We start from the raw sequence: 17750 nt of genomic DNA on the forward strand, positions 1-17750 counted from the left end.
CTGTCAAGCTGGTTTATTGCACAGAAGGCGCCTAAGTATTAAAGTAAATGTTAAATACAAGGTTTCTAAGTGCAACGTTAAGAATCTACTACCGTTACAGCCTTGATAAACAGCAGAGAATATTTTCTTACGAGATCACCACTTCTTGACAAGCATATTTACATATTAATTTTTTCAGGTTAGAACTTCAGTAGATATAAATCAACACATTGATCCCAAACTGAAGGCTTGCCTCTGACATTGAAAAATACCATGCAATTATGTGAATCTTCAATGTATTTTGCCCTTTTTTTTTTTTTTTGTATTGTGACTGCATTTGAATAAAATCAATTTCAGTAAACTTTTACTTAGCAAAAAGTAAATGAGGAAAATAAGTAGTTTTCCTGTTCAGAAGGATTTGTCCTTTATCTCATCAAGTGTAACATGGCAAAAGTGCTCATAAAATTGCTGATGTGGACAAGTGCTGGGGCCTGTGAGAAGCAGAGTCCAGGGACAAAGGCACTGTGCTCAGGCAGACAGGATGTCAGAAGAGAAGCACCAAGATCACACCTATGAAGAATCTGGCTTTCTTCACCAACAAGGCACGGTATAATAGAATTACATCCGTAGAAGTTTGTGTAAGTTATTAATGCAGAAAAATACCTTGTCTCTAGGGTATTTCTAAGCTAAAACCTTCATATAACAAAGCTCACAGTCTATTTCCAAGCTAAAACCTTCCTATAGCAAAGCTCACAAAAATACAGAAGCAGCCTCCCATAGTCAAAACTGTATCAGAAGTTTCTTTCACTTTGGAGTATGGTACCTGGCGTGCTACTGAAAGTTCAAGGTATCTACTTAAAGCCAGTGACACTATTTTCGAGTGACGAGAACAGGGAAGGACTAAAGGGTATCTCAATTGCTTGCAAAATAAGTGGTTGTCACCAGGACTTAGATGAGGATTAAACCACTGAAAGACAGATTGTAGTATCTTCAAAACAGAACTAATTGCTAAAAAAAAAAAAATTACTAGAAACACTGCTAACAGAAATAGCAGACTGCATCTACTGCTGCTTCATGTCTCATCAGGGCTAACTGGAAAATATGGAAGCATCGAGCACAATGATAAAAATTTGGAGGGAAGAAGGAGAACTCGGAGGAATTACAGACTTGATGTAAATTCCCACCTTTCTGGTTAAATTCTGATTGCCTATTAGTACTAATTAAGTCTCAGAGTAAATGAAACACAAAATGAAAAATTTCCAAGGAAATTGTAATAATTACAATAATTTAACAAATGATATTTGTTTAATATAAAATTCTAAAAATCTTACTTTTTAGTTCGTTATTAATTTTTCTCTAGAGCTAAGAGGAAAGTCCGAACACTGACATTACATGTCAGTTTTCCCCAAGCAGTCTAGCATGGTTCCCCAACCAGCACAAAAATCTGTCTGCTCACTTGGTTAGCTGTAAATAAGTAAAGAATTTGGATGTACAGACAGCCTAACCCACCTGTTCTCCCCAAGATGACTATGGAGAGCCCTTGGGAAACTGGGAGTCCTGACAGCAGCGGGCTTGAGCCAGAGTTTCTGGTCAATGGAAATGACTTTCAAGACAAACAAGGAATCTGCTCAGAAAATTACTTAAAACTGTGATGTTCCCGAGAAACATTTTAGTTGTGGTAATCTGTTACGTTCCACTGGAAAAGGAGACATTTCAGCCACAGTAGTTCTTACTGATTCTCACTGGAGAGTTTGGATTTCCTATTTCCAGTTGAGCTTATAAGCAGGTCCTTTAGGAAGATCATCTTGGTAGATCCAGTAGAGAGTCAGGCAGAACACAAACATGAGGAGCTCTGGGTTGTCTGTCTTTCAGTTTCTTTCCTTACAATTGCATTTTGAATGTGAAAGCTTTTGCTCCATTATCCTGAAGCAACCCCCCAAAGGTTATAAGCTTTTTTTTTAATAAGCCTCTTTTGCCGCTGCACTTTGCAGTGCTGTCAACTCCCCCCCTCCTTCAGATTAACCCAGTACCAGACTGTACCACCAGACATGTGGTGTGAGTACTGTTGCTGTAAATACATTAGTCAGAGATTCATAAAGGAGGAAATATGATAACTGAGCAGGTCAGAGAAAGCAAATGCTGGATGCTAACTTAATTTACACAGTGCAAAACAACGCCAATGAAATTTACAGAGCTACACAGGTTTAAAACAAAGGTAAATAAGAAGAACCCCATAGATGGCAAAAACCTGCCCAAGGTAATACAATATTATATAACAAAATTTAACATAATATTCCAGATGAAAACTTAAGCATGTGTGATCTGGTAAAACTCTCCTTAAAATTACTTTACCTCAGTGAGGGCATGGTCTCCTTTTTGAATTATTCCTCCTTCATTCTCTCTTTCAGTCCCTCTATTCTCTGATTGAGAATACACTCTGCAAAGACGAGTGTGAATAACTGGTGCTGGATAAGGCTTTCAAAAGACACAATATTTTACCCTTCACCCATAAGCACAGGAACGCAGCATCAGAACATTGACCCTACCAAGCCATTGGCTCTTCATTTCTCAGTGTTGGAGTTTCAGTAATCCTAGGTAGGCTGGCTTATTTTTTCTTGGATAAAAGTTATTTTCTTTGAACTGGAAAAGGACTTAGCGTGGAGCTGTTTAAAAACAAACAAAGCATAACATATTGGCAGAGACATATACGAAAGATTCATATATACTGCATCTAGGGTGGTGTCTGGAAATTCATATGAATCCCTCTTAATAATCTTTAGTTACCCAGATTTATGCATAGATAGAAAAACATGTTTGTGTTGGTCTGATCTTTGTTTCTAGGTCCACCCATAATATAAATAGACTTGGAAACCATGCAACACACTGGGTTTTTATTGTGGTTTCTTTTTTATTACTCCATAGCAGCACCAAAATATTGACATCAAAGCAGATGGAAGCTAAAAATATAGCAGTGCTTTTAAGTCTTACCTTGCTAACCTTATCTTGGAAGTGTGCGGGATTTGGGCTATGCCACTGCTATTTAAAAGGCAAAAAGGATGCAGGGGCTATCTGCCTTCGGAAAGTTATGGATTGTTCCACTGAGGGAGAAGTGAAGAGAAGAAAAAGGGAGGAGATAGCATCTAGGGGACAAACAACCTACAAGCAAACTATCTTTCACTTCTCAAGGATATTAAAATCTCACAGTTCGGTTTCAGGTTTCACGGGTTGTGCATCGTGTAGTCCCACAAATCTTGGAAATTAGAGAGATGCGGGATCTGTTGTACTTGCTTGGTTCCAGGCAGTTGCGATCTACCATCAGGGCAGGCAGCTCCATCTGCTGTGTTCAAACAAGGCCTAGAAACTTCACACACTGATTTTAGACCTGTCTCATTTTCCCAGTCCTCACCATCATCTGATATCAGGTTCCTTGTTCTATCAAAGCCCGGGAGAAGAAGAAAGGGATGTAAAATGTAGGTATCCACTTCAGGCAAAAATGTGGGATCTCGTGACCTGTCTGAGCTCCTGCCTGTGGTGGGCTGGAGACTTAGTCATAAAAGTAAAACTGTTCCCTGCAAGTGATCCTGCATCAAACATGGCAAGTGGAAATAATGGAGACTTTGGAGGTTGGAAAATTAAGTTGCCCAGCTTGGCAATTAGTATTTCATAAGATAATTAGGTTTTAAATAATAGGGTGGAAGATGCTGGGGAGAAGGGACAAATAAAAGTAATCTTCCAGACAAAGTGCCAGAGGCAGCAAATCAATCCAAAGTGCAATTATCCAGCAAAGGCATATCACCCACGAGATAATGGGAACTCCAGACCTTTCTTTCCCCACTGTTTCTCTCACAGTTTCTGTCTCTTACAGTTTTATTTTACTTTCTCTTGTAGAAAATACATGACAGCAGAACATCCAGCTGCTTATGGAAAATTCAATAGCTTTTGTGATTTAAATCAATATGATTTAACAGGTGGTTGTTTTGCTATTCACATTTGAAAAATCACTGCAATTATAATTCTGCCATAATAAAGTGTTCTTTACATTCACAGCCTTTGACAATCATTGCTCAATTGCCAACTTTTCTTGCATCTCTGGTAGTACCAGATCTCTGATAATCCTCTCCTACTCGTACCAAAGTTTCTTGGCCTACCTTAAGACAGCCATTGCATCAGCTTTTCGGGAACTACCATCATTAATACTCGAGGCCTTTATGGATGTTGCCACCGGTGACAAAACCACTGGTTTATGGTCTACAAAGCTCACAGTGCTAAGTCAAGCCTTTGCCTTCTGGTCATATTTAAAGCTAGAGCTAACAAGAAGTGAGAAGCAAAAGTAACAACAAGCATTTTTCTAAAGAATTCACCACTTTTCTTTTTATGTAAAAAAATGACCAGTTATTATTTTGGCTTACATTTTATTTCCTATTTTAATGCCCAGCTGGAATTATAGTATTAATGATCAGGCGTTCTTATGACTTATAAGTTAAGGATCTGCAAGTTAAAAAGTTATTTGCAATGACTGTAAATTGTAATCCTACAAATTAACAACCTTGTATAAACTGGGCTGACACAAAGACCATGCAAACCTATCCCATGCAAAGAAAAGTGCCTGGATGTATCCTTCTGTTGTGCTGTGTTCCCCTGTTGTACCATTTTGGCCTAATATGAAAACAGGAATTGCTTTGATTGAAACACGGCCTTTGAGGAGTGGTGATTTTTTTTCCCCTTCTTTCCACCTTTCACACATGGATTTCTAAATCATTTTGACTCTTCCTAAATGTCAGAAATGTAAGTCGGAATATTTTGAGGACGTTTGGGGGGATTTTTTAAAAAACAAATGACTGAAATTTGTATATGACATGTTTTGGCAACCTTCAGTCCAGATGTAGCCAATTTCCACTGTGCCTTTTAAAATAAAGAAAGGGCTGAAAATAACGAGGATTAAAAACAAGCTGTTGTTGAAGGCCTGGTAAAGAGTTTTCCAAAAGACAATCAGAAGCTTGTTGTGCACACACAGTATGGTGCTCTAACTACATGGCATTTTTAATTTTTTTTCCTAGGACAGAGTCTCTCAATAACAAGATGAAGGCTTCAGCCCTCCTGATCTGTGGAGGGTGCAGCATCAATTGTTTGTAGACTGAGCATCCCCACCAGCATACACAGCCACAAATCACTGCAAGAGCCTGGAAAAATTAAGCTATCCTGTTTTATCAATAGGGTTGCTGCAAGCTCCAAGACTGGGGTAGTGTGATTGGCATCTTAAGAATTTTTTTTGTTACTATCTGCTTGATTCATCTGCCTTATTTTCCATACTTTATAAGCAGATTAGTTGAATAATTTTATACTCTTCTATTTTTCTGTTCTAGAGTCTTATGAACACAAAATTCCCCCTTGAATTCACTAGAGTACCAGATTTTATTAATCAATACTAAATTTCAGTGTAATTCAAGGCAATTTGACCTAAAATGCAATATTAAAGTTTAGGACCAAGGTCTCTCTCAAACACAGCTACTTACTAGAAGACAAACAGACTTACAAATACCTTTGACTTCCTTCTTTTCAGAGCACCATGCAGTTTCTAACCCTACACAGTGGTTAATTTCTAAACCCAGGGTTACAATGATTTTTTGTACATACAAGGTTTCTAAACCCAGGGTTACAAAAATTTTATGTACATATAAGGCTTTGTTTGCTTAATAAACTAAACAAAGGGTTTCATTATTTCCTTTAACCTTTTACATATCATTTTTCTACTGCCTTGCAGTGAAGTGATTATTTATTCATTTTGACTGTGTTTACCCGACCATCAAGCATTATTTTTCCTTCTATAAGGCTTATTTTGAGATTAACCTACAGGTCTGGTGTTTGGTCAGAAATCCTTCTATCTGGGGGGTCCAACAGTGTCTGAGTCCTAAATGACTGGTTTAAGCCTTCCTGTCTTCCCAGCCTCTAAAACAAGAATACTAAGTACTTCACAAACAGGGCTGCTGTGAGGATCCATCAGTTAATGTTTGAAGACAGGCATGCTGATGATTTAGCATTAACCTATAAGAATGTGTGACTTTGGCGTTTAAGTTTCAGTGCTGCATTTCCTATCGATGGAATAACTAACAGATGTAGGGATTGCTCACGCAAGACGTTCTCCAACAAACGCGTGCCCTGCGGAGTACGCCATACTTCCGAATCACCCACGATTTCTTCACCTTCACGGCAGGACCTCTAGCATTGCTGCTGAAAGTAATCACACAGTGCACGCTTCAACCTGCGCTCAAACACTGAGCCTCAACCGGTTCATATGTCGTTAGGCACAAATGACATTTAAAAGAATACCCCAGTAGATGTATGCGTGTAGGGCCTAATTAAAGACTTCAGGGGGTACTAGATCAGGGCAGACAGGCTTGCAAATAGTGATTTGGTGTTTGTACAAGAAAATTTATGAGTTCAAAAATGTAATAGATGTCAATCTGCATATCAGCGTGACTATTGCAACCTGTAGCTGAAGTTCACTTACCCAAACAGTTGTGGTCAATAAATTTACAAACAAATTAGATTAATTATTTCAAATTGCTGCAACTGACCTTCCTTCCTGAGAACTAACAATTAATGATTGAAATGGATTAGTGAGCAAGGTGAGGAGTAAAGACCTGCCGAACAGGTGGAGCAACACACAGCTGTAACATTGTGAAGAACCACCAGAATAAATGATGGTATTTCCATGAGCACTGCAGGATCTGACTCTGCTTGGGTCTTCCCTCCCTTTCTCTGCCCCTTTTCTCTTCCCTTCTCATTTCTTTTCATTTTTTTTTTTCTTGCTTCCAATTTTAACTGAACAACCAAAATCCCACCACCAAGTGAAATCCCTGTATTCTAAGAATGTCAGAGGAACTTGGTAAATGTGTTACTTACAAAAGTTATCGGAGAGTCTGATATTCATCCCCACTCTTCTTTCCTTATCCCTATGCTCCTCTGCAAGGCACCAATGTGTTCCCTTTCTTATCCAGATCCTATATGATGGGCTTTGCAATGATGATTATTACATTTTTACATACTTTTAAAATAAACTATTCCTTTTTCTCCTATTCTTTCTGGGTTTTATTTTCTTCTAACATCAGTTTTGTTTTGTTTTTTTAAGAAAGAACTTTTTTTTTCTGACACTGACATAAGATTTGTCTTAGTGGCCTCAAACTTTTGTACAATGTCCCAGCAGTGTTTAAATTAAGTACTATAAATTGACTGTCCATCGTAAATCTGTAATATTGTGTCCCAAGCTGCTAGGAAAACATCATAAATCAAATTCAACCAAGCTTCAAAAGTGGGAAACAGAAAGTATGAACTTTATTGATCATGTCTATATGTATGAGTATTCACTCAGCAGTTATTAAATTCCTGAAATCCTATCCCAAAACAGATTGTAATCAGAACACAATCTGTAGCTTGGTTTCTTGGAATAATTTTTTTTTTTCCTATGCTTCATTCAAGATCCAGGTTTGGAACTTGGCAGAAATATTCCTTGGCAGGCTATTACTGGTAATGCTATGTTGAATGACATCTGGGATGAAACAACTCAGATTTGATTACCACTACAGTCTATTATTCCCAGAAGGAGGAGGGAATGATGTACACTCTTGGATGTGGTCGAAATCCCAGCCTAAGCTGAATCTCCAGAATCAACAAAAAATTATGCATAAGCAAGTGTGCTACCCAGTTAAATGAAGTATCTTTGATCTAATGATGTGCTTCCTGCACTTAAAGAAAGAAAAGTTCTGATAGTTTTATGTTATGGACTGCTTAAAAATAGAGATGTGTGGGCTGTCAAATATTTTCTGTGACAAAGATCTGATCGAGTAATTATCTCCAACAAATTTTGGGTCCAATTTCTGCTACCCAGACCCTTTTAGAATTCACCAGAGGGTGATTTTGGCAGCCTGTCAGCAGGAAAATAAGAGGATGAGTTTTGAAACATTAATAAAAGTTGAAAACAACAGCTTCTGAAGCATTTGAATCATCATTCACATGCATGCAAAGAGGCTGCCAGATGAGAAAATAAGAAAATAGGCTGACAGGAGATAACAGAAGACCAGAAAAAAGACATTGGAAAGTTATATTCAGAAATCTGATGTGAAATTTAAACTGTTGTCTTTTTTCTAAGCTCTTTCCAGGTGGCATCTCTCACAAACCCAGAAAAGGACTCCTTATGCCCTGTATCCCCAGACACACACCCACTGTGTTTAAACACCTGCAGTAGAACAGATCCCCGTTTTTGTTTGCTTTAACTGAAAAAATCTTTAAGTCCCAACTGAGAGAGGGGGAAGACTGTAACAGTCACTCAGAGAAGACAAAGTCAAAACAATGAAGAACGCAGCTACAGCTGCTGTAACCAGCTAACTTCTGCTCGGCAAGGAGAGGGAGGAAAACCTGGTCCCTCATTGCGACAAACACCGCACCTTCCATTTTATCTTCTGTATTACCACAAATGGAAGAAACATGCTCATAACCATGCACAAATACAACCGAGATGCTTGAAAGAGAAGGAACATGCTTTGTAGGAGGCTGTTCTCAATCTGCAAATTTTGAAGAGTTCTGTCTCCTGTCACTGAAAATTTTACCAAAAAAAAAAATAACATCTTGGTTTCGCAGTTTTCCTCCCTCATTATTTTTTTTCTCCCTCCTCATTTGTTTTCCCATTTACCACTATCAAGGAAATTAAAAAAAATTAAAAAGAGCCTGAATACAGGCAAAATTATAAAAAAAATTAAAAGCAGTTTTTCCTCTGCTAAACAGTTTTTTTCCTCAGTAGATGTTGGTGACCTTTACACACATGAACATGGCAATATATCAGAAAAGTAGAGTACAAATGAATATAAACCCTTGGTTTCCCTGGCAGGGACAAAATTCTGAAAAATATTCAGAAATTATCTCCAAACTCATATCTATAACTTTTGTATAGATATAAAAGTTTACATTTCAAGTGTGATATCCAAGCAAGCTGAATAGAACACACAGAGACATATTTTATTGATATCTCAAAAGAAAAAACATGCACAAGCTACCAGAGCAGAGGATATTCAGCCTAAAAGACACCTTTTGTCACAGAGCAACAAAAAGCACTTAGAAAGTTATTGAAGAGTCAGGAGATAAGGACTTGGGGAAAAATTTGCAGAAGAAAAGGCAAAACTATCGACTTGAGTAATGCTTGGATTCAGATTCCCATTTTCTCACTGTGGCAGTATTAAAGGTTTTTAATGACAAAACAAATTATATTTACAGTTCTTTTAAATCTTATTTACTCCATGTGAAAGTACGAAAACTGCCCTTAGTCTATGTAAAAAATAGGCCTTGTATATCTGAGGTAAATGACTTAGACCTTCTCCAAAATAGCACAAAGAAGAAAGATTCCAGATTTTTAAACCTATGCCCTAAATCTCTATGACTTGTATTTTAGCCCTACAGGAGTTCCTACACTGGCTGTGAGGCAGCGTATGTGCTTGGCTCGCCCGTCTCTAGTTTGGAAGGTGTGGTAGCGCCAACGTGTCATTCTGGAGGTCTTAAAAAATCCTGAAGTCCACTGCATGGGAAATTATAAATACTTCAGCCTTTATCTTCATCTCACACGTTGATGAGAAAATCAGCTAGCCACGGGTAGTACATAAGTAAGAAAAAAGCCTTACTGGTCTGGGTGCAGCTAATACTTGCTGCCAGCGTGTTATGGTGCCACAAGGTCGCCGACGTCCGCACCACCACCAGCTCCGCAGTGTGGATCAACGTGCAACCTGGGAGGAGGCTGAGCTCTACGAGGGGAAATGGAATTGCCCACAAGCGTGAGTCAGAGAGGAAAAACGGGAGCATTAAATATAAAAACTGCAGCACCTGTAAGATACTGCAAAATCTCAGGGTCACGTTCACGTTACCTTTCTTAAAACATTTTGGTTTGGCTTTTGTGATGGAAAATTGTAGAAGTTAAGGAAAAATGTTATCAGCATTTTACATGGAAAGTTTCACTTTTGCTGAAACTAGTTCCACCCCACGTCCCCTGCCAAAAAAGCCCCCCACCAAACCCAACAACTGCTTTGGGGATTTCTTTCTAGTGCTATCATCAGGGCCTGAGTATGTAGCACATTGTATCCCTCAGACACCAGCCAGAGAGAGCTAAGTGGAATCAAGATTGCTGTTTATATTTCTAAATGTCATGGTTCAGTATTTTTACTTGTGTTAATGTTAATCAATTGACGTAACATTTCAAAGTTACATGCTCCTGAGATACACTGTCCAGAAGATTTAAAAATAAAAAAAATTAAAACCTTAAAGATTAAATCCTTAACATGCACAATTTCAGGCTCAGAGTTCAGGACCAAAGGAAATGGTCTTTGAAAGGTAGTGTTTTTAGCATTAGATGTACAGTTCTTATTTCTGCTGCTAAAATTACTGACCTACTACCTTATTATTAAAAATGCATCTGTACAGTGCTATTTGCATAAACTTGTGTTCTGGAAAGCATATCATCTGTACTTTTACAAGACTTTACACTAGACTCTAACTGCGTCCAAATGGAGGTCTTGGTCATACTGTTACGTTTTGTGACCTAATTATCTCAAAAACCTCCAAAAACCAAAGTACAAAAAACTGTTTTAAAAATACAGCCAAAACACTTAGAATTACCTTCTCTTTCTTCCCTAAATAAGCATGCCACAAAGCCATCACAGTCTGCTAGATCAAAATTAACATTTTCTACAATCTTTTCCCTCATGTTTTCAGAAGAATTTTGATGACTAATAGAAAATAGATAGAAATAAAATTATCTCCAAATATTTGTTCATTTCTTCCAACTTTCAGAATCAAGGGGGAAAGATGAGGAAGCTTTTAATTACTTCTCTTTTTTTAATTTCTTGTAAATTTTCATTACCAGTTGTAAGAACAAAAATGCTGCAGTAACAAAAGAAAGATGATTTTCACAATAGCTCTAGCCTGCTTGAAACTGCAGAGAATCATTTTGCCAAAATCCTGATAAGCAAATGGATGGCTCCAGATAAGCATTTTGTGGGACTTGATTCATCACTGTACAGCTAGCTCCAGGCTTATTCTAATTCCATGGTGTAAAATTCTGTTGTAATTGTGGCAGCATTGTATAGGCGCAATACAGTTACTAGCACAGTAATGTGTCAATATTCTGGTTTCTTCTGTGAACTATGGAAATTTCATCCATAACTTATTATGAAACAGTACCTATGACTGAAATATTGAAATTGTTTTTCTTATTATTTTTCTTTTTCTCCTGTCTTTTTTTTTTTGGACTGTCATGATCAACCAGATAAGTTTTGCTTGTATAAGCTGGAATGGCCAGTTTTGATACGCTAATCTTTAATGTAGGCAGCAAGACAAACTTAACAAAAATTATTATCTATCATTAGACCTAAGCCTACAGAATTCAAGTCAGTAATATGAAAAATCACTTTAGCAGGTAGGCAATGAGATGGTCATCACACCAGCAGGTACTTAAACAAGACATCCAATAAAAGTCTGTAATCATACCAGAAACATCTGAAACACCTGAACAAGCTGTAAGTTTCTCTTAACTTTTATTGAAGAAAAAGTGTATATACTTCATTGGCTTAAATGGAATTAGTTCACAACAGTAGAATGTGTCCAGTGATATTAGTATATTAACAGTACTTGAAAAGAACATTTGTAAGGTCATTTTCCTAATAATTTTTAAAATTCTGTTTATTCCTTTTGCTCACAATAATCCTTTGAAGTTTTGTCATCTGCTTATATTAAACAATGTTCATTTTAAAATAATAAATCCTGGTTAATTAATTTTAAAAGTTTACAATAAAGTCTAACTAATCTTGGCAAAGTAAGCATAAAAGCATCATATTTTTTGTGATTTAAACCTTGTTATTGTTTGTTCAAGTGCAGAGAGAGCCAAGAAATAACAGAGACTACAAAAGTAAGAATTGTAAGGATAAAGTTCAGTTTTCTTGTCAGGTTACTTGAATTAAATGTGCTGGTAGTTTGAAAAAAACACCCTAAAAAAAAACCCCAAACCCCCAGCCCCACCTTCCCCAAGATCTCAGCTAGTGTAAATCAACATAGCTCCAACATTTACACCAGACAGTCTTAGCAAGAATTTGTGTCTAAAAATGTATGATTTCTCAAAAGCTGCGTAGTACTGAAATACTAGTGCCTTGTTGTGCCGGAAACAGTGAGATTACATGGAGCCACTAAGATAACCATATTTTCTCTAAAAGAGATGACCAGGTCTTTCAGCCCAAACAGAGGTGAAGTAATCTTATTTGGCGACACCGACACTGTCTCGTAAGCAGCAGTCCCATTTCCCAGCACTCCCAACCCCGCTCCCTTCCCAGGCATGTTTGCTGGCTGCTATCTCCTGTTCTCTTCTAGCCTTGTTCCCCATGTTATCCCTGCTGAACTCATTTTCCCTGCTGCCAGGTTAGCTCTGTTTAAGGGAAGAGCGAAAGCTGTAGTACTATGTCCACGGTGAAGGTGGAAATCCCTTTTCTGCGGCCACCAAAGTCCTCCTGTCGTTACTTACTGGCAGGGACACACTTGCCTTCTGGTGTAAAGAGCTGGGGAACGCGTGTGGAGTGTCAGTGAGACCACTCAATGCCTACTGACTTCCCAGAAAACGCATTGCCAGAACTATAGGATTTTCTTATTTTCATATCTAACATAGGGCGTTTGGATGCAATGACCGAAAATTAATCTGTATACTAAATTGATGTGCACATTAGATAAAGTTGATTCTATGAAAATACAAAATCTATAGGGAAAGGGTAGTTCAGAAAGCTGAGAAAGAGCAATAGAGAGGGAGACCTCATGATTTCATTCACTATTGGTAAAGAGACATTATTTCACCATCGGTTTTCATTAAGGCACACATTTCTTCCCAACATTGTCAGATTTACAGGCAAGTCCAGTCAGCACGGATCAGTTATATACTCTGTGGACAGCCTTCACAACTAGATTTTTATAAGAAAACATTCAGTTGAACAGAGTGAATTATAAAATATATGATATACCATGTATCAATTCTGGGTAAAAGAAAAATATGTTTCAGTTATTGATAAAGGCATGGGCTCATTCATTTTCATATCTTTTCCTGTGTAGGTAATCATACAAACCAGCATGCTTGTCATATGATATTTAAATTTTAAAAATTATAGTGTAAAAGGATATCTGCTACTATGACTTCCAACAAAATTTGTTAGAAAGCAGTTATGGTAGAGAGTAAAGAAATGTTAAAATTTTAATCATGTTCTTAATAGCATCAAATCTGATTAAGATATAGCCTGGGAATAACCAGGATAGCCAGCTTAGATCACACAACCAACTGAAGTTCATAAAACTCTAGGAACACTGTAATTGGGAAAAGTTTACATGATTTCTCTTAAAAAAATTTTTTTTTTATAAATAATAGGCATTTTTGCAGCCTTTATGATGGCTGGAACTCTTCCTTCGAATATTCCATCCCTTCCCTTCCCGTGATATTGTATACCTTATTAAGTTCTGCTAATGAAAAGGGTGTGGGATTCAGTGAAGGGAAGGAAGGAGTCAAAATTTAAAAAATGAAAGGCAAAATTAAACAATGTTTTGGCTTTTATTGTTACGTTTTCCTGAAAGTTGTTTTTAAATTTAAAAATCCATTTTGAAATTTTATAGGAAAGTTATTTTAAAATGTTACTACCCGTTCTAATATAAAACACTTGCCTTGCACTTGTTCTGCCCACAGGATCTGTTTTAGTTTGCCACCATTTCAGTAACTGTAAGAGCTTTAGTGTAGACAACTGGAGCACTTTGGGTTTGACTAGCACTCCTAAGGCAAGGTCGAGAGAACTCATGGGTCAAAACTTCATTTCCCCTTAATTTCTGAACACTCGGTTGCCCTTCCTGCACTCTGTACTCACTGTGCTGGTGTTGGCAGTAAAGGGGGAAAAAAAATCAAGAAACAGTATCTAATGTGCGAGAGGCCTGACTGCCACGGTTTGAGGAATCCCAGTAGGATTGCACAGCCGTTTTTCTTCTCTTCTGATTTTCTGTGTTCATGGAGTTCTTATGTTTATACTGCCAGCTAGAGTGATTAAGTGCCAAAAGAAATGATTCTGTAAATCTTTTAACACAGATAAAAAGCAGCATGTTATTTATAGAGATGAAGAAAGTCTGCTCTGCCCTTTCCCATCTTGAATTGTGAGATACACCAAGGCAACAAGCTCTGCTCTTGTGCAGTACCTTTCTCAGTATTTCGCCACATGTATTTTTACTTTTCGGGTGGGGAAGCCTTTCTCAGTAACATTTGTGAAAGAAAAGAATAAATTCGGTAAATGCTTGCTTCGTGACAGCCTTCTGCTCCGTTGGACGAGCACTACCTGCTGCTCCCCCGCCGCTCCTTCCACCCTCGGTACAGAAAATCACGGCCCCAGGTACCACTGCTGGGGCAAAATGGCTATGAAAAAGACAGACCTACCGAAGAATAGCTGCGAGGATGATCAGCTAGGAGGCAGATTCTATTTATCCTGGAGCCAGTCTTCTCTTTCTTAACCACAGCCTGTCTTTAAAGTCAGCTCTGGAAATCAATACAAAATTCCAGTGGGGGAAGCACCGCTCTCCCAGTGCTCTTGTTACCAGGAGTTTGAAACCTCTAATATTGTTTATTGTATAACACCAACTGTGAAAAAGGTTATCTTGTTTGCCAAACAATTCTTTTGTATTTATAAATAGCGCCTTTTATCAGCATCCAGAAGAGGACGCTAATTTGCATACTTCCCCAAGTTTTATGGGAGCATTAGCTTAACTGCTTTAAAAGCATATTCATCAAGTCATTCCTTTAGCTCTGGTATGGCTCACAGACGCATGATATAATAAAAAGTCAAGTTGGGGTAAAGGGTTACCATAACTTAGGATCACATTTTGGGCAATCAGCTCATCCATTCCCTCCAGCATTTATGTGTAAACTTAAACCTGTCACATGCGGAGAACATTGCCACATTTCAGCAAAGGCTTATTAACTACTATTCTTCATAAGTTTAAATTAAAAGACAGACTTACTCAAGGTTCTTTCCTCACACTTTTGAGGATGCAATTTCCTACAGTCAGGCTTGTTTATTGGCTTCACCGTGCCAACTTCTGGTAACACTGCTTATGTTTGTTATGTTCACAGCCACTTTTAATATGGTATCTTAAATACCAACTGCAGGCATTTAGTTCATCTGAAAATTAAACACAAGGGACACAGGGTAATGATAAATGAAATTGTGTCAAGCGGAAGAGATATCTAGTCAGCACCAAAGGAATTAAGGTTTGACTCTGCATTATTTAATTAACAGTCTGCAGGAGGGGTTAATAAATGTTAATAATATTAACAGTTCATATGAGCTATTAAGACGAAGCAATCCATCCTGTGATCTGGAAAGAGGACTGGAAGGCAGAGAGCTCAGCGCTCTCTCCCTGGCCTTGCCAGAGAATTTGCGTGCAGTTTTAAGCAGATCCCTTCTATTGCATTTTCTAAGCTGCCCAGTCACTCAGATGCCCGTCTTTTGGTTCTGGGGACCAAATAAATCTTGCACTGCGTTTCAGAGGCACTGAGCATCCACTGCAACCGATGTTCCAGCAAAGTCAGCTGCCCTGAGCTCACAAAAGTTGTACTGAGAAACAGCTTCTGCCCTGAATATGGTGTTAGTCCAAGATGATGCAGCCAACAGCATCACCTTCTCTTCGCCACAGGGAGGGAGGGTATCCAGGGCTCCCGCTGGAAACAGGTCACCTACACCAGCTGTGCACACTGTTGGTGCTAAGTCATTGAGCAAGTTGGAAAGAGCATGTTTAGCTGTGTTTCTTTTGGATTATTAATGTAGCTGTGCTAAGATATTAATAACATTTCATCAGTGGTGGTCCCAAACTGCTGTGCCAGAAAGGTCAACTACATAAAGAATTAAAAGCGAAGAAGAGCAACAAAAATCTACACTCAGCTCAATGAACCAACCAAAAATCCCAATGCTCCAAACAAATAAATAGCAATGCCAACTAATTTTAAATGACAGTTATAAGCATATTAGTTTGACTGTATTTGCTTTTAATATTTTTTCTATAATTGTAGTACTGCATCATTTCTGTTCATACTTTACTTGATATTTGGAGTGTTCCAAAGAGAGATTTAAAACTGCAAAGAACATTATGGTTCAGAATGATTTTCTAAAGGGTTTAATGGCCTCTTCCTGTTCATTTCAATGAATAGTGCCATCAAAATCAGCCTGACATCTCTGATAAGTTTTGAAACTGTATTTTCACAACACTTCAAGAACAGAGTGTGCTCCTATTAGTGTTTTAGTCCAGATCAGAAGTGTGCTTTTGAAGCAAATAACTCAATCATTCCCACCTACCACATGATTTGTTTCACACCGTGTAGCAGTCTAAGACTGTGTGAACAATATCACTTTTGGATGAAATTAAATTGGAAGATGAACACTAAAAGCACAACTAAACTGGTCCAAATCCTAGTGGGTTTTTATTCACGGGACCACACTAGGTGTAGTCTGAAATAACATTCCTTCCCTAAAAACCATGTGTGATATGAACCTTGAATTCTCAACACTAACAGGTTCACTTCAGAGATCCAGTCCATAAAGATGCAGTTCAAGACTTCCAGGACAGGAAAGTATTTGTTGACACGGCTTGGAGGAAAAAAGAGCAAAGGAGAAAAGGGATCTTTAGAACAACTTTAGGAAAGAACCAGTAGCAAATAAAATTTTGTCTTCCTCAAATTTCATGAACACAAAATGGTGTTAGCAATAACTGAAAACATCAGCGTTATCAACATTCTTCTCATACCTAATTCAAAAACACAGCACTGTACCAGCTACTAGGAAGACAAGTAACTCTATCCCAGCTGAAACCAGGACAATGGCAAGTCCTCCCAAAGCCACATAGTAACCCAATACATAATATTTGCAAGAACTGCTGCTGCACAGACAAATTAAGTGCATTTTTTAAGCCACCAATAAATCTGAAAATGCTCTCACTAAGATCCTGCTGCCAAAGAAACTTGCCTGGTTAGCACTGATTTCAAGCAGATCTTCTACCACAAAACTGCATTACCAGCTCCTAAACTCATGTAACTCAGTGGAGGTGCATCTTTTTTGCCATCTGAGTGCTGTGCATAAATGTATTCAGGTAGTGGACACCACAAAAGAGGTCCAATCCTTTCAGACAGCTTTGAGTTCAACATATTTTTAAAAGTGCAACGTCTTGTCAGGTTATTCAGCATCTGCTTTATTACTAAGCAAGATTTAAATGGCATGTTTACTTAAACCAGAGATGTGCAGTAACAGAACAAAGCTACAAACAGCTTAAATGAAAAATAAATTACTAAGGCTGCTGCTAACAATTCATCTTTGCAAGCATTTGAGGTTCACTAATTAGCCTTGAAAGTCTGTCCCTGAACTGGCATGCTCAGGAGAAGTCTCAGAGCTCTGTTTTAGCTCTCTGCCATTGTTGACTGCAAATATGAGAGACCCGGAGCAGACTCTTAGCCCATGATGGGCAGCGTCTTCCTCCATCTCAATTTCTTTTGCTTTTTCTCTGCTATGACTGGGCGATGGAAGACCTCATGGTAACGTGGAGGATTAAGACATCTCCTTCCTTTGTCAGCCTTAGAATATCTTGATTAACATTTCAATCACATCTCTTAATTAGCATATTCCCAGCATAGACTTCAGGCTGCTTTTCTTTTTCAGAAGCTTCTAAAAATGCATAGGTAAAATTGC

This window comes from Haliaeetus albicilla, chromosome 21 (genome assembly GCF_947461875.1).
Source record: "Haliaeetus albicilla chromosome 21, bHalAlb1.1, whole genome shotgun sequence".
Taxonomy (NCBI): domain Eukaryota; kingdom Metazoa; phylum Chordata; class Aves; order Accipitriformes; family Accipitridae; genus Haliaeetus; species Haliaeetus albicilla.